The following is a 26,781-nucleotide window of genomic DNA, read 5'->3' as shown; positions in this document are numbered from 1 at the left end:
AAACTCCACTCCACTCATTCTATAGAACAGGCGTAGATCATACAAACTCCACTCACTCACTCTGTAGAACAGGGGGAGATCATACAAACTCCACTCCACTCATTCTGTAGAACAGGCGTAGATCATACAAACTCCACTCACTCTGTAGAACAAGGGGAGATCATACAAACTCCACTCCACTCATTCTGTAGAAAAGGGGGGAGATCATACAAACTCCACTCACTCACTCTTTAGAACAGGGGGAGATCACACAAACTCCACTCACTCACTCTGTAGAACAGGGGGAGATCACACAAACTCCACTCACTCACTCTTTAGAACAGGGGGAGATCATACAAACTCCACTCCACTCTGTCGAACTTACAGCTCAGGATGCCGAAGCTCGTGACGGAGACGTTGTATTGGCCACCGCAGAGTGTATCGGACCGGAGCATCTGAGCGTCCGGTGAATACGAGCCGACGATCTGGACATCCACCGTATAGATCGCAGTGGTGTTGACAGCTGTGCCCGAAAAAGGGGGGGGGGGGAGGAAATGAACCTCATGGCGGGAACTCCGGGGGTCCAGATTTAAAGCTTTCGTGATGCTGTCTTTCCCACTGACCTGTTCTTCACCTGAGGATGGCTGCTTGCGTTGTGGCCGAAACGTCGTGAGAATTATTGTATTATGTTTTATTTTTATTATTTTATTATTTCCCTTCTACGTGACGACTTTACCTAAAGAACCAAGAAGATTTTGAAATCTCGATTCGAAGTTTCCGTGACCCGCTGGAATCCACACTCTTAAATTATTTCGGTAAAGCCACGTAGGTCGACACATTAATCGATCACGACGTTTCGATCGCAACGCAAGCAATCGTCTTCAGGGGAGAGAATCAGACGGCTGTGGACGAGGCATTATCGATGAGGTTGAGGCTTCTTGTCTCGCAGTCTGTTAAAAAATCTCAGAGTTGTTGTGTGGAAACCCTCCCCGTAGGGCAGAGGTCGCAACCGGGTACCCGGCTACCCGTACCCTACCCGATACCTGGCTACCCATACCCGGCCGGGTACGGGTACCCGTTTGCGACCCTGGTGCGGCCGGGTACGGGTACGGGTAAGGAATCAATACCCGTTTGCGACCTCTGCCGTAGAGGCGGTTCAATCTCGGTTTGAAGCTTTCGTGACTGCAGGAATCCACGCTCTTTAGTTCTTTCGGTAAATTCACGTAGGTTGACAAAATAAGCAATATATCACGACGTTTCAATCGCAACATGAGCAATCGTCATCAGGTAGAAAGACGCAGCAGCAGTTCTACTGCGGAATCTACCTGATGCGATCGAAACGTCGTGATTTTTTTTATTCAACCTACGTGACTTTACCGAAAAAACTTTGAAACTTTGATTAGCGCGTCGCGTGGAGCTCGTCGAGAGAAATCAGCTGGCCGAATCGTTTGCTATCCTACATAGGCCTTTGTGTCTCGAAAGACAATTTCTTTTGCGCCTTACGAGGTCAGCTGTAGGTTTTGCAGCGCCTACAATGACTCAATAGGCCAATCCTTGAGTGGCAATCCTTGCCACAGCAATTGCAAGTGAATGCGGTGGCAGCTCTAGAGGTATTTGTCGCTTGTTTTTTACGTCGCTCCCTCGTTGTCTGCCAAGCGGCACGTCTCTTCTCTTCGCCTCTCCTGAGGCCTGTTTTCACAGCCTGCTAGCAGATGAGTCGGTCACCGGCAGTTTTCTCCCAGTCATTTGGGTTGATGTCGCAGCTCTTCGTGTCCCGTTTACAGACAAACTACGTAACTTCACCGAAACAACTTTGATTAGCGCGTCGTGTGGAGCTCGTCGAGAGGAATCAGCTGGCCGTATCGTTCACCTTCAACCGACGTGAAATGACGTCGCAACGCAGTTTATGCGAGAGCCAGGGACTTACGGGACCCCGAGGTCCCGCCATGCAGTTCAGATGCACTCCTGAGCCTCCTGCAGGTGTAGAGGAGTAAAATGGGGACGTGACGTCAGGTGTGCTGTTCAGTGCGATGACGTCACGTCTCCTAGGGTACTTAAGGGATACCCCGTGACGTAAGCGGGGTCACTGTGGGAACGGGTAGAGTGAGAAGGGTGAAGAGGGAACCAGTGGGTAGAGAGAGGGGATCGAATAGTAAGTCTGGGGAGAAGCCGGTGGTAGCCGTAGAGGTGCTTCTCTCTCCGCTCGGTGGAGTCGGCAGAGTCCACGATCCAACAGGAGAGAGAGAGACCGAAGCAGAGGTCGATACCCGTACCCGGCTACCCGTACCCGGCCGGGTATCGGGTAGGGGCACGGGTATCGGGTACCCGATTGCGACCTCTGGGATGAAGCCATGTTGCAGGCGCGGGTGGGTTGATTCTAGGAACTTGAATTGTGAGAAGAGACAAGACGTTGGGAAATGAGTGACACACGGTGACTCACCAGTGACTCACGGCCTACCCGGCTACCCGTACCCGTACCCGGCCAGGTACGGGTAGCCGGGTATCGGCTAGGGTACGGGTATCTGGTACCTGGTTGCGACCTCTGGACCGGAGCTAGCCGGCAGGGACCCAGACTCAGAGTAGGAGCCCTAGCCCCTGGGAGTTGTGTACCCTGCTGTGTAATATTGTAACAGCTTTAATAAACCCTGGCGGAAGCTCTTAACTTACCTCCGTCTACGAGTACGTTAGTCGGAACTACTCAACACAGGGACCAGCTCTACTTACGAACGAGTTGGGGTCCCCAGGTCTGTTCGTAAGTCGATTTGTTTGTAAGTCCAAACTTTACTCCCTGGCGATTCCAAACACGTTGTACGGCGTGTACACTAAACACGGGGGTGGTGGTGGTGGTGGGGGTGATGGGGGTGGTGGGGGTGGTGGGGGTGGTGGTGGGGGTGGTGGTGGGGGTGGTTGTGGTGGGGGTGGTGGTGGTGGTTGTAGGGGTGGTAGTGGTGGTGGGGGTGGTTGTGGTGGGGGTGGTGGTGGTGGTTGTAGGGGTGGTGGTGGTGGTGGGGGGGGTGGTGGGGGTGGTGGGGTGGTGGTGGTGGTGGTGGTGGGGGTGGTGGGGTGGTGGTGGTGGTGGTGGGGGTGGTGGTGGTGGGGGTGATGGGGGTGGTGGGGGTGGTGGGGGTGGTGGTGGGGGTGGTGGTGGGGGTGGTGGTGGGGGTGGTTGTGGTGGGGGTGGTGGTGGTGGTTGTAGGGGTGGTAGTGGTGGTGGGGGTGGTTGTGGTGGGGGTGGTGGTGGTGGTTGTAGGGGTGGTGGTGGTGGTGGGGGGGGGGTGGTGGGGGTGGTGGGGTGGTGGTGGTGGTGGTGGTGGGGGTGGTGGGGTGGTGGTGGTGGTGGTGGGGGTGGAGGTGGTGGGGGTGGAGGTGGTGGGGGTGGAGGTGGTAGAGGTGGTGGGGGTGGTGGTGATAGTTGTGTGTGTTAGCGCTACTACGACCCCTGACGACCGGGTTCGATTCCCGCTCACGGTCAACACCGCCAGTGACGATTATCTGAACCGGTCATGGGCCTCCCCTAGGTCGACTCAGCCTCAACTTAGTAGCTTGTGTAGATGTGGTGGTAGTGTAGTGAACATTGCCAGCACAGGGGAAACAAAGGCGGCCAGGCGTGGTGCTGGCCACCCACCCCCTCGTGTGCCGTGCCGGCCTTCATAGGTGCTCGCTAACAGCACTTGCCCCTACAGTCTGTGACAGGCTGCACGGGGGATCTTTGTCTTTGTGTGTGTGTACGTGAGTGTGTGTGAGTGTATTTGTGTATGTGTGTGTGAGTGTATGTGTGTGTGAGTGTATGTGTGTGTAACTACAGGGGCATCTTACTCCTCAGTGTGCCTAGAAAGGTCCTGGCAACGATTATGTAACATCGCCTTGCTAGGCACGCTGAGGAGAGGCTTGCGGAGCCCCAATGCGGTTTCAGGAAAGGGCGATCCTGCACAGATGCCATATTTTCTGTCCGTCTGCTACAGCAGAGGTGTAGGGAATTCTAACAAGACCTACATCTCGGCTTCATTGACCTGGTCAAGGCCAATGATACCATCAGTAGGCCTGGGCTCTGCGTTGTTCTTCGTGATTTTGGAGTCCCTGACCCTCTGCTCACGATCATTAAGGACCTTCATGATGGTGAACAGTCCCGGGTAAAACTACGTGGCCAGGAGTCAGGGCCATTCCCTGTACACCTTGGGGTATGACAGGGATGTCCTCTGGCTCCCACAATAGTTAACATCTATTTTGACCACGTAGTTCGTGAAGCCTTCAGTAGATGTACCGGAGGATTTTAACTCTGGTACAGATACAATGGGGGGCTGATCAATGCCCAGGTGCGGTCAAGGAATGGCTCCCTATTGGTCAACCACGTTATGTATGCAGACGACCTGGTAATTGCAACTCACTCAGAGGAGTTTAAGGCGCTGCTGCTGACACTGGAGCGTGCCACTAAGAGGTGGGGCCTTACCTTCAACCCCTTAAAACTAAGCACCTGCCTGGGTATTTTGTACCATCGGACACTCCACCCACACAACTCCCAATCGGTGATGGGGCAGTTGTGGAGAGAGTGGAGAGTTTTCCCATACCTGGGCAGTGTGCTTATGACCGGCTCCAGTTTAACAGCAGAGGTCTCACTCCGAATCAGTCGAGCGGCAATATCTTTTCATCGGTTGCGTAACGCTGTGTGGAAGCTACCTGGTCTGTCGCTCCGCACGAAGCTTCAGGTCTTCTCGGCCACGGTCATTCCCTCCCTTCTCTACGCTTGCGAGACGTGGACCCCCCTGGTGGAGCATCTTCGCCGGTTGGAAACATTTAGGCTGGCCTGCCTACGATCCATCCTGGGTTTAACCAGGCTGGATTGTGTGAGGAGCTCACAAATCCTTGAAAGATCTGGGCAAAGTCCCATCAGTGAGCTCCTCCGGCAGGCAAGGCTGCGTTGGCTGGGTCATGTAGCCCGCATGCCCAGCCACCGCATGCCTAAACAGCTTTTGTTCGGCCGGATCGAGGGGGCTAGATGGGCGCGGCACGGGCTGGAGAAGAGATGGAGTGATGTGGTACAGGAGGACGTGGAGCTGAGTGGACTTGCCGATGACTGGTACCAGCGGTGTCAAGATCGGCCTCAGTGGAGGAGGCTCGTGAAGGACGCTACTGGGCAGTTGGAGGCAGTCGCCCTCCAACAACAACGGAGGGCGGAGGAGCGACGCTCACAACAACGAGCGGAGCGCCGGGTGGCTAAAGCACAGCAAGTTGGCACAGTAGGGGGCACAGGTGGTGCATCAGCCAGTCATCTCGGTCATCTCGGTCAGTCGACCAGTGGCACCTGGGTCTGCCCCGTGACCTCCTGCCAGCGGGCTTTCGACACTTCACGTGGCCTCAAGGTGCACTTGGCCTGGCACAAGCATCGTGGTGACGTCACCGCCACTTAGTGGCGAATGGCGGTTGTTGTTGTTGTTGTTGTTGTGTGTGTCTGTATGTGTCTGTGTGTCTGTATGTGTCTGTGTGTATGTGTCTGTATGTGTCTGTATGTGTCTGTGTGTGTCTGTGTGTGTGTCTGCGTCTGTATGTGTCTGTGTGTCCGTGTGTGTCTGTATGTGTCTGTGTATGTGTCTGTGTTTGTATGTCCGTGTGTGCGTGTCTGTGTGTGTGTCTGTGTGCGTGTGTCTGTATGTGTCTGTGTGTGTGTCTGTGTGTGTGTCTGTGTGTGTGTCTGTGTGTCTGTGTCTGTGTGTGTCTGTGTGTGTGTCTCTGTCTGTATGTGTCTGTGTGTGTATGTATCTGTCTGTATGTGTCTGTGTGTATGTCCGTGTCTGCGTGTATGTGTGTGTGTGCGTGCTGCTACTCAATACCACAACTTAACAGCACTTGCCCCCCTCCCTAACAGCCTGCTAGAGGCTACCCAGGGGACCTTTGTATTTGCGTATGTGCTCTGACCATCACCTCTTCTGACTCTGGAGTTCGGAATCCCCGGTTGGACACGGACCTGGGGGGCACACGGACACAGACACGCGCCAGCAGACACGAACAACTGGTGAAGTTAAAATGCGACGTTTAACAGGGAGCAGTAGGATGAGGAGGATGATTGAGAGATATCGATGGTATCTTTACTAGAGGGGTGTTTGTGTCAGACGTTGTAAAAATATTTACAACGTCGTTAAACCCTCCAACAGCACGAATCAGCTGCTGAAACACTCACTCACCCACTCACTAACTCACTCACTCACTAACTCACTAACTCACTAACTCATTAACTCACTAACTCACTCACTAACTCACTAACTCACTCACTCACTAACCAACTCACTAACCCACTCACTCACTAACTCACTCACTCACTAACCCACTCACTCACCCACTCACTCACCCACTCACTCACTCACTAACTCACTCACCCACTCACTCACTAACCCACTCACTCACTAACCCACTCACTCACTAACCCACTCACTCAATAACGCACTCACTCACTAACCCACTCACTCACTAACTCACTCACTCACTAACCCACTCACTAACCCACTCACTCACTAACTCACTCACTCACCCACCCACCCACTCACCCACTCACCCACTCACCCACCCACTCACCCACTCACCCACTCACTCATCCACTCACTCAATCCACTCACTCAATCCACTCACTCAATCCACTCACTCATCCACTCACTCACGTACTCACACACCTTTGTAGGGAGTGAGTGTGTGTGTGTAAGGCCCCACAAATCAGTGTAAAATAAACATCGTTTAGTTTTAGGATGCGTCTCTGGATGCGTCTCTTTATGGGTCTCTGTGGGAGTGTATCGGTCTCTGTGGGTCTATGTGTGTCTCTGTGGGTCTGTATAGGTATGTATCGGTCTGTATATTATATTATTATATTATTTTATTATGTTTTCTTTTAATTATTTTATTATTTCCCTTCTACGTGACTTCACCGAAAGAACCAAGAAGATGAATCCCTGCAGTCACGAAAGCTTTAAATCGAAATCTGTATAGGACTATTTGTTTCTGTATGAGTCTTGGTGGGTCTCTGTGGGTCTCTGTATGGGTCTCTCTGGGTCTCTGTATGGGTCTCTGTGTGTCTGTATGGGCCTGTATAGGTCTGTATGGGTCTCTGTGGGTCTCTGTATGGGTCTCTGTGGGTCTCTGTGGGTCTCTGTGGGTCTCTGTGGGTCTCTGTGGGTCTCTGTGGGTCTCTGTGGGTCTGTATGGGTCTCTGTGGGTCTCTGTATGGGACTCTGTATAGCAGCTCAACAGTTATGGGCCTTATCCCCCGATAAAATAACAAAAAAAATAGATAATTAATTAGAAAACAGTCGGTTTGAATCAGTGGGTGGAAGTCCTCTTACCGTCAGGGTCAGGAGTTGCAGGAGGAGTAGGAGGATTAGACTTGAACCCAGGACCAGCATCAGAGTGGCTGAGACCCCCCCTCTGATGCAGGCTCCTCGTCTGTCCCCTCGCGAGTCCATGAGTCCCCCGCACACTCCACTCCTGCTGACATTGCGGGGGGGGAGCGGTGGTGCAGTGGTTAGCGCACTGTGTGTGTGGGGAGCGGTGGTGCAGTGGTTAGCGCACTGTGTGTGTGTGGGGAGCAGTGGTGCAGTGGTTAGTGCACTGCGTGTGTGTAGGGAGTGGTGATACAGTGGTTAGCGCGCTGCGTGTGTGTGGGGAGTGGTGGTACAGTGGTTAGCGCACTGTGTGTGTGTGGGGAGCGGTGGTGCAGTGGTTAGCGCGCTGCGTGTGTGTGGGGAGTGGTGGGGGAGTGGTTAGTGCACTGCGTGTGTGTGGGGAGTGGCGGTGCAGTGGTTAGCGCACTGTGTGTGTGTGGGGAGCAGTGGTGCAGTGGTTAGCGCACTGTGTGAGTGTGTGTGTGTGGAGAGTGGTGGTTCATTGGTTAGCGCACTGCGTGTGTGTGGGGAGTGGTGGTGCAGTGTTTAGCGCACTGTGTGTGTGTGGGGGGGAGCGGTGGTGCAGTGGTTAGCGCACTGCGTATGTGAGTGGGGAGTGGTGGTGCAGTGGTTAGCGCACTGCGTGTGTGTAGAAAGTGGTTGTGCAGTGGTTAGCGCACTGTGTGTGGGTGAGTATCTGGGTGAGTATGCGAGTAGGTGATTGGGAAGGTGAGTGGGTGAGTAGGTTAGTGAGTGGGTGGGTGAGCTGATGAGTGGTTGAGTGAGTGGATGAGTGGTTGAGTGAGTGGATGAGTGGATGAGTGGTTGAGTGAGTGGATAAGTATGTGAATGAGTGAGTGTGTGAGTGGATGAGTGGATGGGTGAGTGGATGAGTGGGTGGGGGAGTGGGTGAGTGGGTGAGTGGGGGAGTGGGTGAGTGGGTGGGTGGGTGGGTGGGTGGGTGAGTGGGTGGGTGGGTGGGTGAGTGGGTGGGTGGGTGGGTGAGTGGGTGAGTGGGTGGGTGGGTGGGTGAGTGGGTGAGTGGGTGGGTGGGTGGGTGGATGAGTGGGTGGGTGGGTGAGTGGGTAGGCGAGTGAATGATTGCATTGGGGGATGAGTAATTGAGGTGGTAGCGAGCGAGCCGTTTTTGTTGTGCACATTAAACAGCAGGCTATAAAAGTTTACCCCGTAGAAGCTCTGCGTCCATAAAAAAATCAGTGGAACGCGACCGGCACGCATATTTGTGCAGTGATGTCAACCGAGTAGCAGACGTTCACGTGGAAACAACACATTTATTTAACACAAAACACGGGATAACTGCCCCCAAACAGAATAACAACCTTGATTTGAAGCTTTCGTGACAGCAGGAATCGATACTGTTTGGTTATTTCGGTAAAGTCACATAATTAGCATTGCTGCTGCATTGGCATTTAATGCCCGAGTTGGTCATGATGCTTGCACCTGGCCTGGAGTGATTGGTAGGCATGGGTCAGATCAGCTCAATAACAACGGTAGGAGGCTGCTAGATTTTTGTGCAGCCCATGGGCTTGTAATTACCAACACGCTCTTCCGGCATCGGCGCATCCACACAACATCATGGATGCATGCCGGGTCTAAGCAAGAAGATCTGCTGGACTACATAGTGATGGAACTATACACTACACTATACACTACTATACACTACACTAAACACTGCACGATACACTACACTAGTACACTATACACTACACACTACACTAGATGTACTACACTACACTACACACTACACTAGATGTACTACACTACACTATACACTACACTATGCACTATACACCACACTATACACTACACTATGCACTATACACCACACTATACACTACACTATGCACTATACACTACACACACTACACTACACTACACACTACACTACATACTACACACATTACACTACACACTACACTACACACTACACTACACACTACACACTACACTACACTACACACTACACTATACACTACACACTACACTACACACTATACACTACACTACACACTACACTAGATGTACTTACACTGCACAGGCATCGCCAGTCAGCCTCACCTCGCTGAGTGTGTCCCCGTGCGCTGCTCCACTGCCGATTTGCTGATCTGTTGGTGGAGTGGTCACTTTGAGTCTCTCAGCTGTCGAGTTGAGTAACTCAGCAGACGATGTGAGTCTCTCAGCTGTCGAGTTGAGTTACTCTGCAGTCGACGAGCTCGTGAGGTCTCTCCTCGTGAGACGACCGCCACAGACAGACAGAGAGAGACACATGAAGAGACACGGAGAGACACGGAGAGACACGGAGAGATACGGGGAGAGACAAAGACACAGAGGCACACAGAGACACACACAGAGAGACAGATACACACACACAGAGACAGAGGCACACACAGACAGAGAGACACACACAGACAGAGACAGAGACACAGAGAGAGAGAGACACACACACACAGAGACACAGATACACACACAAACAGAGACAGAGACACACACAAAGACACACAGACACACACAGAGAGACAGATACACACACACAGAGACAGAGACACGCACAGAGAGAGAGACACAGAGAGAGAGACACACACAGAGAGACAGAGACACACAGAGACACACACAGAGACAGAAACAAACACAGAGAAACACACAGAGAGAGACACACAGAGAGACACACACACACAGACACACACAGAGAGCGACACACACAGTGAGACACAGAGACAGAGAGAGACACAGAGACACACACAGTGAGACACGGAGACAGAGCGCTGTGTCTCCAATCTGCCAGTCGCCCTCCGATGCTTCGCGTCTCGCGGTTTTGGCAAAGGAATGAGCTGGGGGAGGGGTACCGGTGAGGTGAGTGGGTGGAGCAGGTGGGGTCAGTGGGTGGAGCAGGTGAGCTGAGTGGGTGGGGCAGGTGAGGTGAGTGAGTGGAGCAGGTGAGGTGAGTGGGTGGAGCAGGTGAGGTGAGTGGGGTACAGGTGAGGTGAGTGGGGTACAGGTGAGGTGAGTGATTGATTGACGCCTCAGTCCGCCCGTATCTGAGTAGGTGGTCGGGTGTGGGAGGGTTTGGTGGGTTTCGTGAGTCAGTGTTTGGTGAGTGAGTAGGTGGGTGGCTGAGTGAATGAGTGAGTGCATGTATTAGTGAGTGTATGAGTGAGTGTATGAGTGAGTGAGTATGTGGATGAGTCGTTGGGTGAGTGAATGAGTGAGTGTGTGAGTGAGTGTATGAGTGAGTGTATGAGTGAGTGTATGAGTGAGTGTATGAGTGAGTGTATGAGTGAGTGTATGAGTGAGTGTATGAGTGAGTGTATGAGTGAGTGTATGAGTGAGTGTATGAGTGAGTGTATGAGTGAGTGTATGAGTGAGTGTATGAGTGAGTGTATGAGTGAGTGTATGAGTGAGTGTATGAGTGAGTGTATGAGTGAGTGTATGAGTGAGTGTATGAGTGAGTGTATGAGTGAGTGTATGAGTGAGTGTATGAGTGAGTGTATGAGTGAGTAAGTATGTGGATGCGTCGTTGGGTGAGTGAGTGTATGAGTGATTGGGTGAGTGGTTGAGTGAGTGAGTGGTTGAGTGGTTGATTGAGTGGGTGAGTGGGTGAATGAGTGATTGACTGAGTGGTTGAGTGGTTGAGTGAGTGGTTGAGTGAGTGAGTGGTTGAGTGAGTGGGTGAGTGAGTACGTGAGTGGTTGAGTGAGTGAGTGGGAGAGGGAGTGGTTGAGTGAGTGAGTGTTTGATTGAGTGTTTGAGAGAGTGAGTGAGTGGTTAAGTGAGTGAGTGGAAGAGTGAGAGAGTGAGTCTGTGTGTGTGTGTGTGTCTGTGGGTGTGTCTGTGTATGTTTAATTCGTAGTTTCGTGGTAATAAATTGAGGGTGGAGGGGTTACCAGCCCCTCGCACCCGTCCAGAACCCCCGTTTAGCCACTGTGGTGGTCACAGACGCCATGAGGGGAGAGGGCCAATGGGCATTGGCCCTCCCCCCCAAGCACTGTCCACGACAGTGTTGCCCGTCCGGCACCGCGAGGAGGTAGGGGGTTGTTTTGCCTTCTATGACCTCCTGTCACAGGTGCTGGCTAAAGTGGCCACTCGGGACAGAGTCATCTTGTTGGGTGACTTCAATGCCCGAATTGGTCATGATGATGGCACCTGGTCTGGAGTGATTGGAAGGCATGGGCCAGATCAGCTCAATAACAACGGTAGGAGGCTGCTAGACTTTTGTGCAGCCCATGGGCTTGTAATTACCATCACGCTCTTCTGGCATCGGCACATCCGCACAACATCATGGATGCATGCCGGGTTCAAGCAAGAACATCTGCTGGACTACGTAGTGACGAACCAGCGGGATGCGAGCCCATGTCCTTGACACCAGGACCTACCGTGGAGCTGATCTGCCCTCTGACCATCGACTAGTCATCTGTAAGATGCGCCTGCCATTCTTCCACTCCGGTGGTGGGTGTACACCCAGGACCCCATTCCAACCTAAAGTGGCCTGGTCTCAGTTAGCTGATGAAAGTTGCAAGCGAGAATTTCATCATCGCTTGCAGCTGGGGTTGGCATCGTCCCCCACTCCTCCTGATGTCGAGGGTAAATGGGCAAGGTATATGACTGTGACTCATGCAGCTGCAATGGCTGCTTTGGGTACACGGTCCAGACCTCCCCAGAAACCTTGGCTGACAGAGGTGTTCAGGTTAGTTGAGAAAAAGCGACAGGCCCACTCTCATCGGCTACAGCATCCCACGTCAGAGAATGAGAAGCTACCTGGTCTGTCGCTCCGCACGAAGCTTCAGGTTTTCTCGGCCACAGTCATTCCCTCCCTTCTCTACGCTTGCGAAACGTGGACCCCCTAATGGAGCATCTTCGCCGGTTGGAAACATTTAGGCTGGCCTGCCTACGATCCATCCTGGGTTTAACCAGGCTGGATTGTGTGAGGAGCTCACAAATCCTTGAAAGATCTGGGCAAAGTCCCATCGGTGAGCTCCTCCGGCAGGCAAGGCTGCGTTCCTGCGTCATGTAGCCCGCATGCCCAACCACCGCATGCCTAAACAGCTTTTGTTTGGCCGGATCGAGGTGGCTAAACGGGCGCGGAACGGGCTAGAGAAGAGATGGAGTGATGTGGTACAGGAGGACGTGGAGCTGAGTGGACTTGCCGATGACTGGTACCAGCGGTGTCAAGATCGGCCTCAGTGGAGGAGGCTCGTGAAGGACGCTACTGGGCAGTTGGAGGCAGTCGCCCTCCAACAACAACGGAGGGCGGAGGAGCGACGCTCACAACAACGAGCGGAGCGCCGGGTGGCTAAAGCACAGCAAGTTGGTACAGTAGGGGGCACAGGTGGTGCATCAGCCAGTCATCTCGGTCATCTCGGTCAGTCGACCCGTGGCAACTGGGTCTGCCCCGTTACCTCCTGCCAGCGGGCGTTCGACACTTCACGTTGCCTCAAGGTGCACATGGCCTGGCACAAGCGTCGTGGTGACGTCACCGCCGCTTAGTGGCGAATGGCGGTAGTTGTTGTCTTTGTGTGTGTCGTTGTGTGTGTGGGTCTGTGTGTGTGTCTCTGTGTGTGTGTCTGTGTGTGTCTCTGTGTGTGTCTGTGTGTGTGTGTGTCTGTGTGTGTGATTCTGTGTGTATGTATCTGTGTGTGTCTGTGTGTGTGTGTGTCTGTGTGTGTGTCTCTCTCTGTGTGTGTGTGTCTGTGTGTGTGTCTGTGTGTTTGTATTTGCGTATCCTGCTTCCTGATGCTGTAACTCGACTCCTGTAGGCCAGTTAATGATTCTGTTATCACCGAAGGGGCGTGTGTGTGTGGGGAGTAGTGGGGCAGTGGTTAGCGCACTGTGTGTGTGGGGGGGGGGGAGCGGTGGTGCAGTGGTTAGCGCACTGTGTGTGTGTTTGGGAATCGTGGTGTAGTGGGTTGTGCACTGTGTGTGTGTGGGAATGGTGGTGCAGTGGTTAGCGCACTGTGTGTGTGTGTGGGGAGCGGTGGTGCAGTGGTTAGCGCACTGTGTGTGTGTGGGGTGAGTGGTGGTGCATTGGTTAGCGCACTGTGTGTGTGTCTGGGGAGTGGTGGTGCAGTGGGTAGCGCACTGTGTGTGTGGGGGGGGAGTGGCGGTGCAGTGGTTAGCACACTGTGTGTGTGTGGGGAGCGGTGGTGCAGTGGTTAGCGCACTGTGTGTGTGTGGGGAGTGGTGGTGCAGTGGTTAGCGCACTGTGTGTGTGTGGGGGGGGGGGGGTAGCGGTGGTGCAGTGGTTAGCGCACTGTGTGTGTGGGGAGTGGTGGTGCAGTGGTTAGCGCACTGTGTGTGTGTGTGGGGAGCGGTGGTGCAGTGGTTAGCGCACTGTGTGTGTGTGGGGAGTGGTGGTGCAGTGGTTAGCGCACTGTGTGTGTGTGTGGGGAGCATTGGTGCAGTGGTGAACACACTGCGAATGTAGGGAGCGGTGGTGCAGTGGTTAGCACATTGCCCTTCGCTCATATAAGGAATACTGGAACGGGAATCTACGTTTTTTTTGGCGATGCTAAAGCTTGGAAAACGATTCAATCGATGCTCAATCCATGCTCGAACACACGGACACTTGTCGTCAAAATGTCATCGTTCGATCGCTACCTAATCAGTCCTTGATTACTCTTTGGTTCTTTCGGTAAAGTCACGTATAAAGATAAAATAAAAGATAAAAAGCTCCAAATTAAGATCAGTCCTTGATTGGTGCTCGATCGGAGCTCAATCTGTTCACAATCGATACTCAATCAATGCTCGACCCGAGATCGATTGGAGCTTGATCGGAGCCTAATCGTTGCTAGATCGGTGCTCGATCTGAGATCGATTGTTGCTCGATCGGAGCTCAAATCAAAGTTCAATCGGTGCTCAATTTCTGCTCGATTTGTGCTCGATCGGAGTTAAATCGGTGCCTGATCGAAGCTCCATCGGAGCTCAAACGGTGCTCGATCTGAGATCGATTTGTGCTCGATCGGAGTTCAATCCGAGCTTGATTGGAGCTTGATCAGTGCTCAATACGTTCTCAATGGCCGTTCAATCACTGGCTCAATGGGAGCTCAATTGGAACTCAATTGGTGCCCAATTTGTGCTGGCTTGGAGCTTGCTCAAACCTCGATCTGAGTTCGATCTGAGCGGGTGGAGTAGAGTGTCCGTGGCTGCCTATGGGTTTCTATTGGTTTAAGGGTCTCTATGTGTCTCTATGGGTTTATTTGTCAATGTGGGTCTCTATGGGTTTGTGTTGGTCTCTGGGTCTCTATGGGTTTATTTGTCTATATGGGTCTGTGTGGGTCTATTGGTCTACGTGAGTCTCTATGGGTTTGTGTGGGTCTCGGTAGGTCTATGTGGGTCTATGTGGGTCTCTATGGGTCTTTGTGGGTCTCTGTGGGTCTATGTGGGTCTTTGTGGGTCTATGTTGGTCTCTGTGGGTCTCTGTGGGTCTCTGTGGGTCTTTGTCGGTCTATGTGGGTCTCTGTGGGTCTTTGTGGGTCTATGTGGGTCTCTATGGGTCTTTGTGGGTCTCTGTGGGTCTATGTGGGTCTCTGTGGGTCTCTGTGGGTCTCTGTGGGTCTCTGTGGGTCTATGTGGGTCTCTGTAGGTCTATGTGGATCTCTGTGGGTCTATGTGGGTCTCTGTGGGTCTATGTGGGTCTCTGTGGGTCTATGTGGGTCTCTATGGGTCTCTGTGGGTCTCTATTGTTCTCTGTGGGTCTATGTGGGTCTCTGTGGGCCTCTGTGGGTCTCTGTGGGTCTCTGTGGGTCTATGTCGGTCTCTGTGGGTTTATGTGGGTCTATGTCGGTCTCTGTGGGTCTCTAAGGGTCTCTGTGGGTCTCTGTGGGTCTATGTGGGTCTCTGTGGGTCTCTGTTGGTCTATTTGGGTCTCTGTGGGTCTCTGTTGGTCTATTTGGGACTCTGTGGGTCTCTGTGGGTCTATGTGGGTTTGTGTGGGTTTGTGTGGGTCTCTGTGGGTGTATGTGGGTCTCTGTGGGTCTCTATGGGTCTCTGTGGGTCTATGTGGGTCTATGTGGGTCTATGTGGGTCTCTGTGGGTCTATGTGGCTCTATTTGGGTCTCTATGGGTCTCTGTGGGTCTATGTGGGTCTATGTGGGTCTCTATGGGTCTCTGTTGGTCTCTGTGGGTCTCTGTGGGTCTATGTGGGTCTATGTGGGTTTCTGTGGGTCTATGTGGGTCTCTGTGGGTCTATGTGGCTCTATGTGGGTCTCTATGGGTCTTTGTTGGTCTCTGTGGGTCTCTGTGGGTCTATGTGGGTCTCTGTGGGTCTCTGTGGGTCTATGTGGGTCTCTATGTGTCTCTGTTGGTCTCTGTGGGTCTCTGTGGGTCTATGTGGGTCTCTACTTATGATGATGTCAGCCACTTCGCTAAGCTGCAATCATTTCTCATGGCCAGCTCCACTTACTGAAACAAACAGCTACACCGCAGTTGAGTGGGGCCCTTAAGGCTGCACTCGCTTAAACAAACGGATGATAACTCAATAAGTAAAGCGACGATTCACGCGAACCTCACCGATAACGTTACACATGAATCCTCCAATTACAGGGCTTGCGGTGATATTCTAATCAAGCAGTCAGTCAAATTGAATCGTGCACTTCAGACTCCTTCGATGGGTGCTGTAGCCACTGGCTACGATCTGTGTGTGTGTGTGTCTGTCTGTATGTATGTGTTTATGTGTGTATATGTGTCTGTGTGTGTGTGTGTCCATGTGTCTGTCTGTATGTGTGTTTGTATTTCTGTGTTTGTGTGTCTGTGTCTGTATGTCTGTATGTGTATTTGTGTTTCTGTGTGTCTGTGTGTATGTGTGTCTGTCTGTATGTGTATTTGTGTGTTTGTGTGTTTGTATATCTGTGTGTCTGTGTGTTTGTGTGTCTGTGTGCCTGTGTGTATGTGTGTCTGTGTGTCTCTATGTATGTGTGTCTGTGTGAGTGTATGTGTGCCTGTGTGTATGTGTGCCTGTGTGTTTGTGTATCTATGTGTCTGTGTGTCTGTATGTACGTATGCATGTGTGTCTGTGTGCCTGTGTGTATGTGTGTTTGTGTGTCTGTGTATCTGTATGTATGTGTGTCTGTGTGTCTAAATGTGTCTGTGTGTATGTGTGTATGTGTGCCTGTGTGTATGTGTGTTTGTGTGCCTATGTGTCTGTGTGTCTGTATGTACGTGTGCATGTGTGTCTGTGTGCCTGTGTGTATGTGTGTTTGTGTGTCTGTGTGTGTATGTGTATGTGTGCCTGTGTGTATGTGTGTTTGTGTGCCTATGTGTCTGTGTGTCTGTATGTACGTGTGCATGTGTGTATGTGTGTCTGTGTGCATGTGTGTCTGTGTGTGTATGGGTTTCTGTGTGTCTGTGTGTTTGTGTGTATGAGAAGATGTTGACGGACAAACACGCAGGGCGATCGAGTTACAATTTGCTGTCAAGCACCGCCCTCATATTGTTAAGTGGGTCGCAAACGGCGTGCTAGGGAGATGTTGACTGCCTCGCCTGGTGTACAGGAGGTCGTGGGTTCCATGCTGAGATGTTGACTACCTCGCCTGGTACACAGGAGGTCGTGGGTTCCATGCTGATATGTTGACTACCTCGCCTGGTACTCAGGAGGTCGTGGGTTCCATGCTGAGATGTTGACTACCTCGCCTGGTACACAGGAGGTCGTGGGTTCCATGCTGATATGTTGACTACCTCGCCAGGTGTACAGGAGGTCGTGGGTTCGACGCTGAGATGTTGACTACCTCGCCTGGTGTACAGAAGGTCGTGGGTTCGATGCTGAGATGTTGACTACCTCGCCTGGTACACAGGAGGTCGTGGGTTGGACGGTGAGATGTTGACTCCCTCGCCTGCTGTACAGGAGGTCGTGTTAGCTACCTCGCCGGGTGTACAGGAGGTCGTGGGTTCGATGCTGAGATGTTGACTACCTCGCCTGGTGTACAGGAGGTCGTGGGTTCGATGTTGAAATGTTGGCTACCTCGCCTGGTGTACAGGAGGTCGTGGGTTCGATGCTGAGATGTTGACTACCTCGCCTGGTGGACAGGAGGTCGTGGGTTCGATGTTGAAATGTTGGCTACCTCGCCTGGTGTACAGGAGGTCGTGGGTTCGATGCTGAGCTGTTGACTACCTCGCCTGGTGTACTGGAGGTCGTGGGTTCGACGCTGAGATGTTGACTACCTCGCCTGGTGTACAGGAGGTCGTAGGTTCGATGCTCAGATGTTAGCTACCTCGCCTGGTGTACAGGAGGTCGTGGGTTCGATGCTGAGATGTTAATTACCTCGCCTGGTGTACAGGAGGTCGTGGATTCGATGCTGAGATGTTGACTACCTCGCCTGGTATGCAGGAGGTCGTGGGTTCGATGTTAAGATGTTGACTACCTCGCCTGGTGTACAGGAGGTCGTGGGTTTGATGCTGAGATGTTGACTACCTCGCCTGGTACGCAGGAGGTCGTGGGTTCCATACTGAGATGTTGACTACCTCCTCTGGTGTACAGGAAGGAGGTTGTGGGTTCAATGTTGAGATGTTGACTACCTCGTCTGCTGTACAGGAGGTCGCGGGTTCGACGCTGAGATGTTAATTACCCAGCCTGGTGTACAGGAGGTCGTGGGTTCGATGCTGAGATGTTGACTACCTCGCCTGGTGTACAGGAGGTCGTGGGATCGATGTTGAGATGTTGACTACATCGCCTGGTGTACAGGAGGTCGTGGGTTCGATGCTGAGATGTTGACTACCACGCCTGGGACACAGGAGATCGTGGGTTCGATGCTCAGATGTTGACTACCTCGCCTGGTGTACAGGAGGCCGTGAGTTCGATCCCGGACCCTGACGATGCCTGCCGCTACTGCTGCTGTACATTTGGAGTCTGCGTGTCTCTCTCTCTCTCGTGTCTCACCCATTGGGTGGCCGGGTTCACGGTATGGAATTTTTCTCTCCGGATCCTCCGGTTTTTCCTCATCGCATTCAGCATCGAGGTCACCCACCACGTCGTTCAGGGTATGTGGCTGCTGCAATGAATGTCCACGTCATGGTGATGATATCAGCCGCTTCAGTGAGGCATTATCTTTGTGATCTAAACATAGCTTAGTTTGAGAACTGGTCAAGGGGGGTCTCTGTAAGTATGTGGGTCTGTATGGGTCTGTGTGGGTCCCTGTGGGTATGCATGGGTATTGATGGGTCTCTGTGCGTTTTTGTGAGTCTCTACGGGTCTCTGTGGGTCTCTCTGTGTCTCTGTGAGTCTTTGTGGGTCTCTGTGCATTTGGTGAGTCTCTACGGGTCGATGTGTGTCTCTATGGGTCTCTGTGGGTCTATGTGGGTCTCTGTGTGTCTCTGTGAGTCTTTGTGGGTCTCTGTGTATTTTGTGAGTCTTTACGGGTCTATATGTGTATTTATGGGTCTCTGTGGATCTCTGTGAGTCTATGGGTCTCTGTGTGTTTCTGTGGGTCACTGTGAGTCTATGCTTCTCTGTGGGTCTGTATGGGTAATTATGGGTCTGTGTATGTCTCTATGGGTCTCGGTGGGTTTCTGTGGGTCTCTGTGCGTTTTGTGAGTCTCTACGGGTCTATGTGTGTCTCTATGGGTCTCTGTGGGTCTCTGTGGATCTCTGTGAGTCTATGGATCTCTGTGTATTTCTGTGGGTCTTTGTGGGTCTCTGTGTGTCTTTGTGGGTCTTTGTGTGTCTCTGTGTGTCTCTGATGGTCCTTGTGGGTCTCTGTGAGTCTATCATTCTCTGTGTGTCTCTGTGCGTTTTTGTGAGTCTCTATGGGTCTATGTGTGTCTCTATGGGTCTCTGTGAGTATGGGTCTCTGTGAGTATGGGTCTCTGTGGGTATAGGTCTGTGTGGGTATGGGTCTCTGTGTGTATGGGTTTCTGTGAGAATGGGTCTCCGTGAGTCTCTCTGGGTCTCTGTGGGTCTTTGTGAGTCTCTGTCGGTCTCTGTGGGTCTCTGTGGGTTTCTGTGAGTCTATGCTTCTCTGTGGATCTGTATGGGTAATTGTGGGTCTCTGTGGGTCTCTATGGGTCTATGTGTGTCTCTTTGGGTCTCTGTGCGTATGGGTCTCTGTGAGTATGGGTCTCTGTGGGTCTCTGTGGGTCACTGTGAGTCTATCCTTCTCTGTGGGTCTGTATGGGTAATTCTGGGTCTTTGTGGGTCTCTATGGGTCTCGGTGGGTTTCTGTGGCTCTCTATGGGTCGCTGTGAGTCTGTATGGGTCTCTGTGGGTCTCTATGGGTCTCTGTGGGTCTGAATGGGTCTCTGTGGGTCTCTATGGGTCTCTGTGAGTTTGTATGGGTCTCTGTGAGTCTGTATGGGTCTCTGTGTGTCTCTGATGGTCTTTGTGGGTCTCTGTGAGTCTATCATTCTCTGTGTGTCTCTGTGCGTTTTTGTGAGTCTCTATGGGTCTATGTGTGTCTCTATGGGTCTCTGTGAGTATGGGTCTCTGTGAGTATGGGTCTCTGTGGGTATGGGTCTGTGTGGGTATGGGTCTCTGTGGGTATGGGTCTCTGTGAGAATGGGTCTCTGTGAGTCTCTCTGGGTCTCTGTGGGTCTCTGTTTGTCTCTGTGGGTCTCTGTGGGTCTCTGTGAGTATGGGTCTCTATAAGTATGGGTCTCTGTGGGTATGGTTCTCTGTGGGTCTCTGTGGGTCACTGTGAGTCTATGCTTCTCTGTGGGTCTGTATGGGTAATTCTGGGTCTCTGTGGGTCTCTATGGGTCTTTGTGAGTCTGTATGGGTCTCTGTGGGTCTCTATGGGTCTCTGTGGGTCTGTATGGGTCTCTGTGGGTCTCTATGGGTCTCTGTGAGTCTCTGGGTCTCTTTGATGATGATGACATCAGCTACTTCCTTAAGTTGCGCAGCTCAGTGGAGCATCGCCTCGTTATATAAACAAAGATTAGTTGTTGTGCGGGTCTCTGTGGGTCTCTGGGTCGCTGTGGGTCTTTGTGAGTATGGGTCTCTGTGTGTCTCTGTGTGTCTCTGTGGGTCTCTGTGGGTCTCTGTGGGTCTCTGTGAGTCTATGTGGGTCTCTGTGGGTCTCTGTGGGTCTATGTGGGTCTCTGTGGGTGTCTATGTCGGTCTTTGTGGGTCTCTGTGGGTATCTATGTGGGTCTCTGTGAGTCTCTGTGGGTCTCTGTGGGTGTATGTGGGTCTCTGGGTGTTTGTGGGTCTCTATGATGATGGTGATTATGATAATCCACTCACTTGAGATGCTGTCATTGTTATGGCCAGGCCGCTTCTGAACAAAGAGTTGCACGATAGCTCAATTTGGACTTTAACCTCGTAAGATAAACATCGTTTATAGGCGCTCACCAGCGAACAGCTATGCGGGGGATCTGTGTCGTGTATGTATTTATGAGTGAGTCTATTAGTGAGTGTATGAGTGTGTGAGTGTATGAGTGTGTGAGTGTATGAGCGAGTGAGTGAGTGTATGAGTGAGTGAGTGTATGAGTGAGTGTGTGAGTGAGTGTATGAGTGAGTGTATGAGTGAGTGAGTGTATGAGTGAGTGTGTGAGTGTATGAGTGAGTGTATGAGTGAGGGTATGAGTGAGTGTATGAGTGAGTGTTTGAGTGAGTGTATGAGTGAGTGTATGAGTGAGTGTATGAGTGTATGAGTGAGTAAGTGTATGAGTGTGTGCGTGTATGAGTGTGTGAGTGTATGAGCGAGTGAGTGAGTGTATGAGTGAGTGAGTGTATGAGTGAGTGTGTGAGTGAGTGTATGAGTGAGTGTATGAGTGAGTGAGTGTATGAGTGAGTGTGTGAGTGAGTGTATGAGTGAGTGAGTGTATGAGTGATTGTATGAGTGAGTGTTTGAGTGAGTGTATGAGTGAGCGTATGAGTGAGTGTATGAGTGTATGAGTGAGTGAGTGTATGAGTGAGTATATGAGTGAGTGAGTGAGTGTATGAGTGAGTGTATGATTGAGTTAGTGTATGAGTGAGTGAGTGTATGAGTGAGTGAGTGTATGAGTGCGTTTGTGTATGAGTGAGTGTATGAGTGAGTGTATGAGTGAGTATTTGAGTGAGTGTATGAGTGAGTGTATGAGTGTATGAGTGAGGAAGTGTATGAGTGTGTGAGTGTATGAGTGTGTGAGTGTATGAGCGAGTGAGTGAGTGTATGAGTGAGTGAGTGTATGAGTGAGTGAGTGTATGAGTGAGTTAGTGTATGAGTGAGTGTGTGAGTGAGTGTATGAGTGAGTGAGTGTATGAGTGAGTGTGTGAGTGAGTGTGTGAGTGAGTGTATGAGTGAGTGAGTGTATGAGTGATTGTATGAGTGAGTGTTTGAGTGAGTGTATGAGTGAGTGTATGAGTGAGTGTATGAGTGTATGAGTGAGTGAGTGTATGAGTGAGTATATGAGTGAGTGAGTGAGTGTATGAGTGAGTGTATGATTGAGTTAGTGTATGAGTGAGTGAGTGTATGAGTGAGTGAGTGTATGAGTGCGTTTGTGTATGAGTGAGTGTATGAGTGAGTGTATGAGTGAGTGTTTGAGTGAGTGTATGAGTGAGTGTATGAGTGTATGAGTGAGTAAGTGTATGAGTGTGTGAGTGTATGAGTGTGTGAGTGTATGAGCGAGTGAGTGAGTGTATGATTGAATGAGTGTATGAGTGAATGAGTGTATGAGTGAGTGTGTGAGTGAGCGTGTGAGTGTATGAGCGAGTGAGTGAGTGTATGAGTGAGTGTATGAGTGAGTGAGTGTATGAGTGAGTGTGTGAGTGAGTGTATGAGTGAGTGATTGTATGAGTGAGTGAGTGTATGAGTGAGTGTGTGAGTGAGTGTGTGAGTGAGTGTATGAGTGAGTGAGTGTATGAGTGATTGTATGAGTGAGTGTTTGAGTGAGTGTATGAGTGAGTGTATGAGTGATGTATGAGTGTATGAGTGAGTGAGTGTATTGAGTGAGTTATGAGTGAGTATATGAGTGAGTGAGTGAGTGTATGAGTTAGTGTATGATTGAGTTAGTGTATGAGTGAGTGAGTGTATGAGTGAGTGAGTGTATGAGTGCGTTTGTGTATGAGTGAGTGTATGAGTGAGTGTATGAGTGAGTGTATGAGTGAGTGTTTGAGTGAGTGTATGAGTGAGTGTATGAGTGTATGAGTGAGTAAGTGTATGAGTGTGTGAGTGTATGAGTGTGTGAGTGTATGAGCGAGTGAGTGAGTGTATGAGTGAATGAGTGTATGAGTGAGTGTGTGAGTGAGCGTGTGAGTGTATGAGCGAGTGAGTGAGTGTATGAGTGAGTGAGTGTATGAGTGAGTGAGTGTATGAGTGAGTGTGTGAGTGAGTGTATGAGTGAGTGAGTGTATGAGTGAGTGAGTGTATGAGTGAGTGTGTGAGTGAGTGTATGAGTGAGTGAGTGTATGAGTGAGTGTATGAGTGAGAGTATGAGTGTATGAGTGAGTGAGTGTATGAGTGATTATATGAGTGCGTGAGTGAGTGTATGAGTGAGTGTATGATTGAGTTAGTGTATGAGTGAGTGAGTGTATGAGTGAGTGAGTGTATGAGTGCGTTTGTGTATGAGTGAGTGTATGAGTGAGTGTATGAGTGAGTGTTTTGAGTGAGTGTATGAGTGAGTGTATGAGTGTATGAGTGAGTAGTGTATGAGTGTGTGAGTGTATGAGTGTGTGAGTGTATGAGCGAGTGAGTGAGTGTATGAGTGAATGAGTGTATGAGTGAGTGTGTGAGTGAGTGTGTGAGTGTATGAGCGAGGTGAGTGAGTGTATGAGTGAGTGAGTGTATGAGTGAGTGAGTGTATGAGTGAGTGTGTGAGTGAGTGTATAGAGTGAGTGAGTGTATGAGTGAGTAGGTAGTGTATGAGTGAGTGTGTGAGTGAGTGTGTGAGTGAGTGTATGAGTGAGTGAGTGTATGAGTGATTGTATGAGTGAGTGTTTTGAGTGAGTGTATGAGTGAGTGTATGAGTGAGGTCATGAGTGTATGATTGAGTGAGGTATGAGTGTATGAGTGAGTAGTGAGTGTATGAGTGAGTGTATGATTAGTTAGGTATGAAGTGAGTGTATGAGTGAGTGAGTGTATGAGTGCGTTTGTGTATGAGTGAGTGTATGAGTGAGTGTATGAGTGAGTGTATGAGCTGAGTGTTTGAGTCAGTGTATGACTGAGTGTATGAGTGTATGAGTGAGTAAGTGTATGAGTGTGTGAGTGTATGAGTGTGTGAGTGTATGAGCGAGTGAGTGAGTGTATGAGGTGAATGAGTGTATGAGTGAGTGTGTGAGTGAATGTATGAGTGAGTGTATGAGTGAGTGAGTGTATGAGTGAGTGTGTGATGTGAGTGTGTGAGTGAGTGTATGAGTGAGTGAGTGTATGAGGTGAGTGTTTGATGTGCGTGTATGAGTGAGTGTATGAGTGAGTGTATGAGTGTATGAGGTGAGTGAGTGTATGATGTGAGTATATGAGTGAGTGAGTGTATGAGTGAGTGTATGATTGAGTTAGTGTATGAGTGCGTGTGTGTATGAGTGAGTGTATAAGTGAGTGTGTGAGTGAGTGTTTGAGTGAGTGTATGATTGAGTGAGTGTATGAGTGAGTGAGTGAGCGTATGAGTGAGTGTATGAGTGAGTGAGTGCATGAGTGAGTGTATGATTGAGTGTATGAGTGAGTGTATGAGCGAGTGTGTGAGTGAGTGTTTGAGAGGGTGTATGATTGAGTGAGTGTATGAGTGAGTGAGTGAGTGTATGAGTGAGTGTATGAGTGAGTGTGTGAGTGAGTGTATGAGTGAGTGAGTGTATGAGTGAGTGAGTGTATGAGTGAGTGTGTGAGTGAGTGTATGAGTGAGTGAGTGTATGAGTGATTGTATGAGTGAGTGTTTGAGTGAGTGTATGAGTGAGTGTATGAGTGAGTGTATGAGTGTATGAGTGAGTGAGTGTATGAGTGTATGAGTGAGTGAGTGAGTGTATGAGTGAGAGTATGAGTGTATGAGTGAGTGAGTGGTATGAGGGATTATCATGAGTGGATGGAGTGAGTGAGTGTATGAGTGAGTGTATGATTGAGTTACGTGTATGAGTGAGTGAGTGTATGAGTGAGTGAGTGTATGAGTGCGTTGTGTATGAGTGAGTGTATGAGTGCGTGTATGAGTGAGTGGTTTGAGGTGAGTGAATGAGTGGAGTGTATTAGTGTATGAGGGAGTAAGTGTATGAGTGTGGTGAGTGTATGAGTGTGTGAGCTGTAGGCGCGTAGTGGATGAGTGTATGAGGAAGTGAATGCAGGTGTATGAGTGAGTGTGTGAGTGAGTGTGTGGAGTGTATGCGCGAGTGAGTGAGTGTATGAGTGAGTGAGTGTATGAGTGAGTGAGTGTATGAGTGAGTGTGGGAGTGAGTGTATGAGTGAGTGAGTGTATGAGTGAGTGGAGTGTATGAGTGAGTGGTGTGAGTGAGTGTGTGGAGTGAGTGTATGAGTGAGTGAGTGTAGGAGTGAATTGTCTGATGAGTTTGATGATGTATGAGTGAGTGGTATGAGTGAGTGTATGATTGATTGTATGAGTGTATGATTGAGTGAGTGTATGAGTGAGTATATGAGTGAGTGAGTGAGTGTATGAGTGAGTGTATGATGAGTTAGTGTATGAGTGAGTGAGTGTATGAGTGAGTGAGTGTATGAGTGCGTTTGTGTATGAGTGAGTGTATGAGTGAGTGTATGAGTGAGTGTATGAGTGAGTGTTTGAGTCAGTGTATGACTGAGTGTATGAGTGTATGAGTGAGTAAGTGTATGAGTGTGTGAGTGTATGAGTGTGTGAGTGCATGAGCGAGTGAATGAGTGTATGAGTGATTGTATGAGTGTATGAGTGAGTGTGTGAGTGAATGTATGAGTGAGTGTATGAGTGAGTGAGTGTATGAGTGAGTGTGTGAGTGAGTGTGTGAGTGAGTGTATGAGTGAGTGAGTGTATGAGTGAGTGTTTGAGTGAGTGTATGAGTGAGTGTATGAGTGAGTGTATGAGTGTATGAGTGAGTGAGTGTATGAGTGAGTATATGAGTGAGTGAGTGTATGAGTGAGTGTATGATGAGTTAGTGTATGAGTGCGTGTGTGTATGAGTGAGTGTATAAGTGAGTGTGTGAGTGAGTGTTTGAGTGAGTGTATGATTGAGTGAGTGTATGAGTGAGTGAGTGAGCGTATGAGTGAGTGTATGAGTGAGTGAGTGCATGAGTGAGTGTATGATTGAGTGTATGAGTGAGTGTATGAGCGAGTGTGTGAGTGAGTGTTGAGAGGGTGTATGATTGAGTGAGTGTATGAGTGAGTGAGTGAGTGCATGAGTGAGTGTGTGAGTGAGTGTGTGAGTGAGTGTATGAGTGAGTGAGTGTATGAGTGAGTGAGTGTATGAGTGAGGTGGTGAGTGAGTGTATGAGTGAGTGAGTGTATGAGTGATTGTATGAGTGAGTGTTTGAGTGAGTGTATGAGTGAGTGTATGAGTGAGTGTATGAGTGTATGAGTGAGTGAGTGTATGAGTGAGTATATGAGTGAGTGAGTGAGTGTATGAGTGAGTGTATGATTGAGTTAGTGTATGAGTGAGTGAGTGTATGAGTGAGTGAGTGAGTGTATGAGTGCGTTTTGTGTATGAGTGAGTGTATGAGGTGAGTGTATGAGTGAGTGTTTGAGTGAGTGTATGAGTGAGGTATGAGTGTATGAGTGAGTAAGTGTATGAGTGTGTGAGTGTATGAGTGTGTGAGTGTATGAGCGAGTGAGTGAGTGTATGATTGAATGAGTGTATGAGTGAATGAGTGTATGAGTGAGTGTGTGAGTGAGCGTGTGAGTGTATGAGTGAGTGAGTGAGTGTATGAGTGAGTGAGTGTATGAGTGAGTGAGTGTATGAGTGAGTGTGTGAGTGAGTGTATGAGTGAGTGATTGTATGAGTGAGTGAGTGTATGAGTGAATGTGTGAGTGTGTGAGTGAGTGTATGAGTGAGTGAGTGTATGAGTGATTGTATGAGTGAGTGTTTGAGTGAGGTGTATGAGTGAGGTTATGAGTGAGTGTATGAGTGTATGAGTGAGTGAGTGTATGAGTGAGTATATGAGTGAGTGAGTGAGTGTATGAGTTAGTGTATGATTGAGTTAGTGTATGAGTGAGTGAGTGTATGAGTGAGTGAGTGTATGAGTGCGTTTGTGTATGAGTGAGTGTATGAGTGAGTGTATGAGTGAGTGTATGAGTGAGTGTTTGAGTGAGTGTATGAGTGAGTGTATGAGTGAGTAAGTGTATGAGTGTGTGAGTGTATGAGTGTGTGAGTGTATGAGCGAGTGAGTGAGTGTATGAGTGAATGAGTGTATGAGTGAGTGTGTGAGTGAGCGTGTGAGTGTATGAGCGAGTGAGTGAGTGTATGAGTGAGTGAGTGTATGAGTGAGTGAGTGTATGAGTGAGTGTGTGAGTGAGTGTATGAGTGAGTGAGTGTATGAGTGAGTGAGTGTATGAGTGAGTGTGTGAGTGAGTGTATGAGTGAGTGAGTGTATGAGTGATTGTATGAGTGGAGTGTTTGA

At 50.2% G+C, this 26,781-nt stretch overlaps 1 protein-coding gene across 2 annotated transcripts in view; it reads right to left on the bottom strand.

Moving 5' to 3' along the window:
• LOC133339690 (adhesion G-protein coupled receptor F2-like) overlaps positions 1 to 10,195 on the bottom strand; it is a 49,750-nt gene extending 39,555 nt beyond the window's left edge. The window contains exons 1-4 of one of the 2 annotated variants that reach the window (XM_061547846.1): positions 9,391 to 10,195; positions 7,302 to 7,443; positions 5,896 to 5,938; positions 365 to 502 (exon numbers count right to left, since the gene is read on the bottom strand). The gene's annotated coding sequence lies outside the window, so the exon portion shown is untranslated. The remainder of the gene's footprint in view (positions 1 to 364; positions 503 to 5,895; positions 5,939 to 7,301; positions 7,444 to 9,390) is intronic. The other variant, XM_061547845.1, reaches the window with a different exon arrangement.
• Between the last annotated feature and the right edge of the window lie 16,586 nt (positions 10,196 to 26,781).

This window comes from Lethenteron reissneri, unplaced genomic scaffold (assembly GCF_015708825.2).
Source record: "Lethenteron reissneri isolate LAM-NWPU_2019-01 unplaced genomic scaffold, ASM1570882v1 scaffold_207, whole genome shotgun sequence".
Taxonomy (NCBI): Eukaryota; Metazoa; Chordata; class Hyperoartia; order Petromyzontiformes; family Petromyzontidae; genus Lethenteron; species Lethenteron reissneri.
This window is presented reverse-complemented; position numbering and strand designations above follow the sequence as displayed.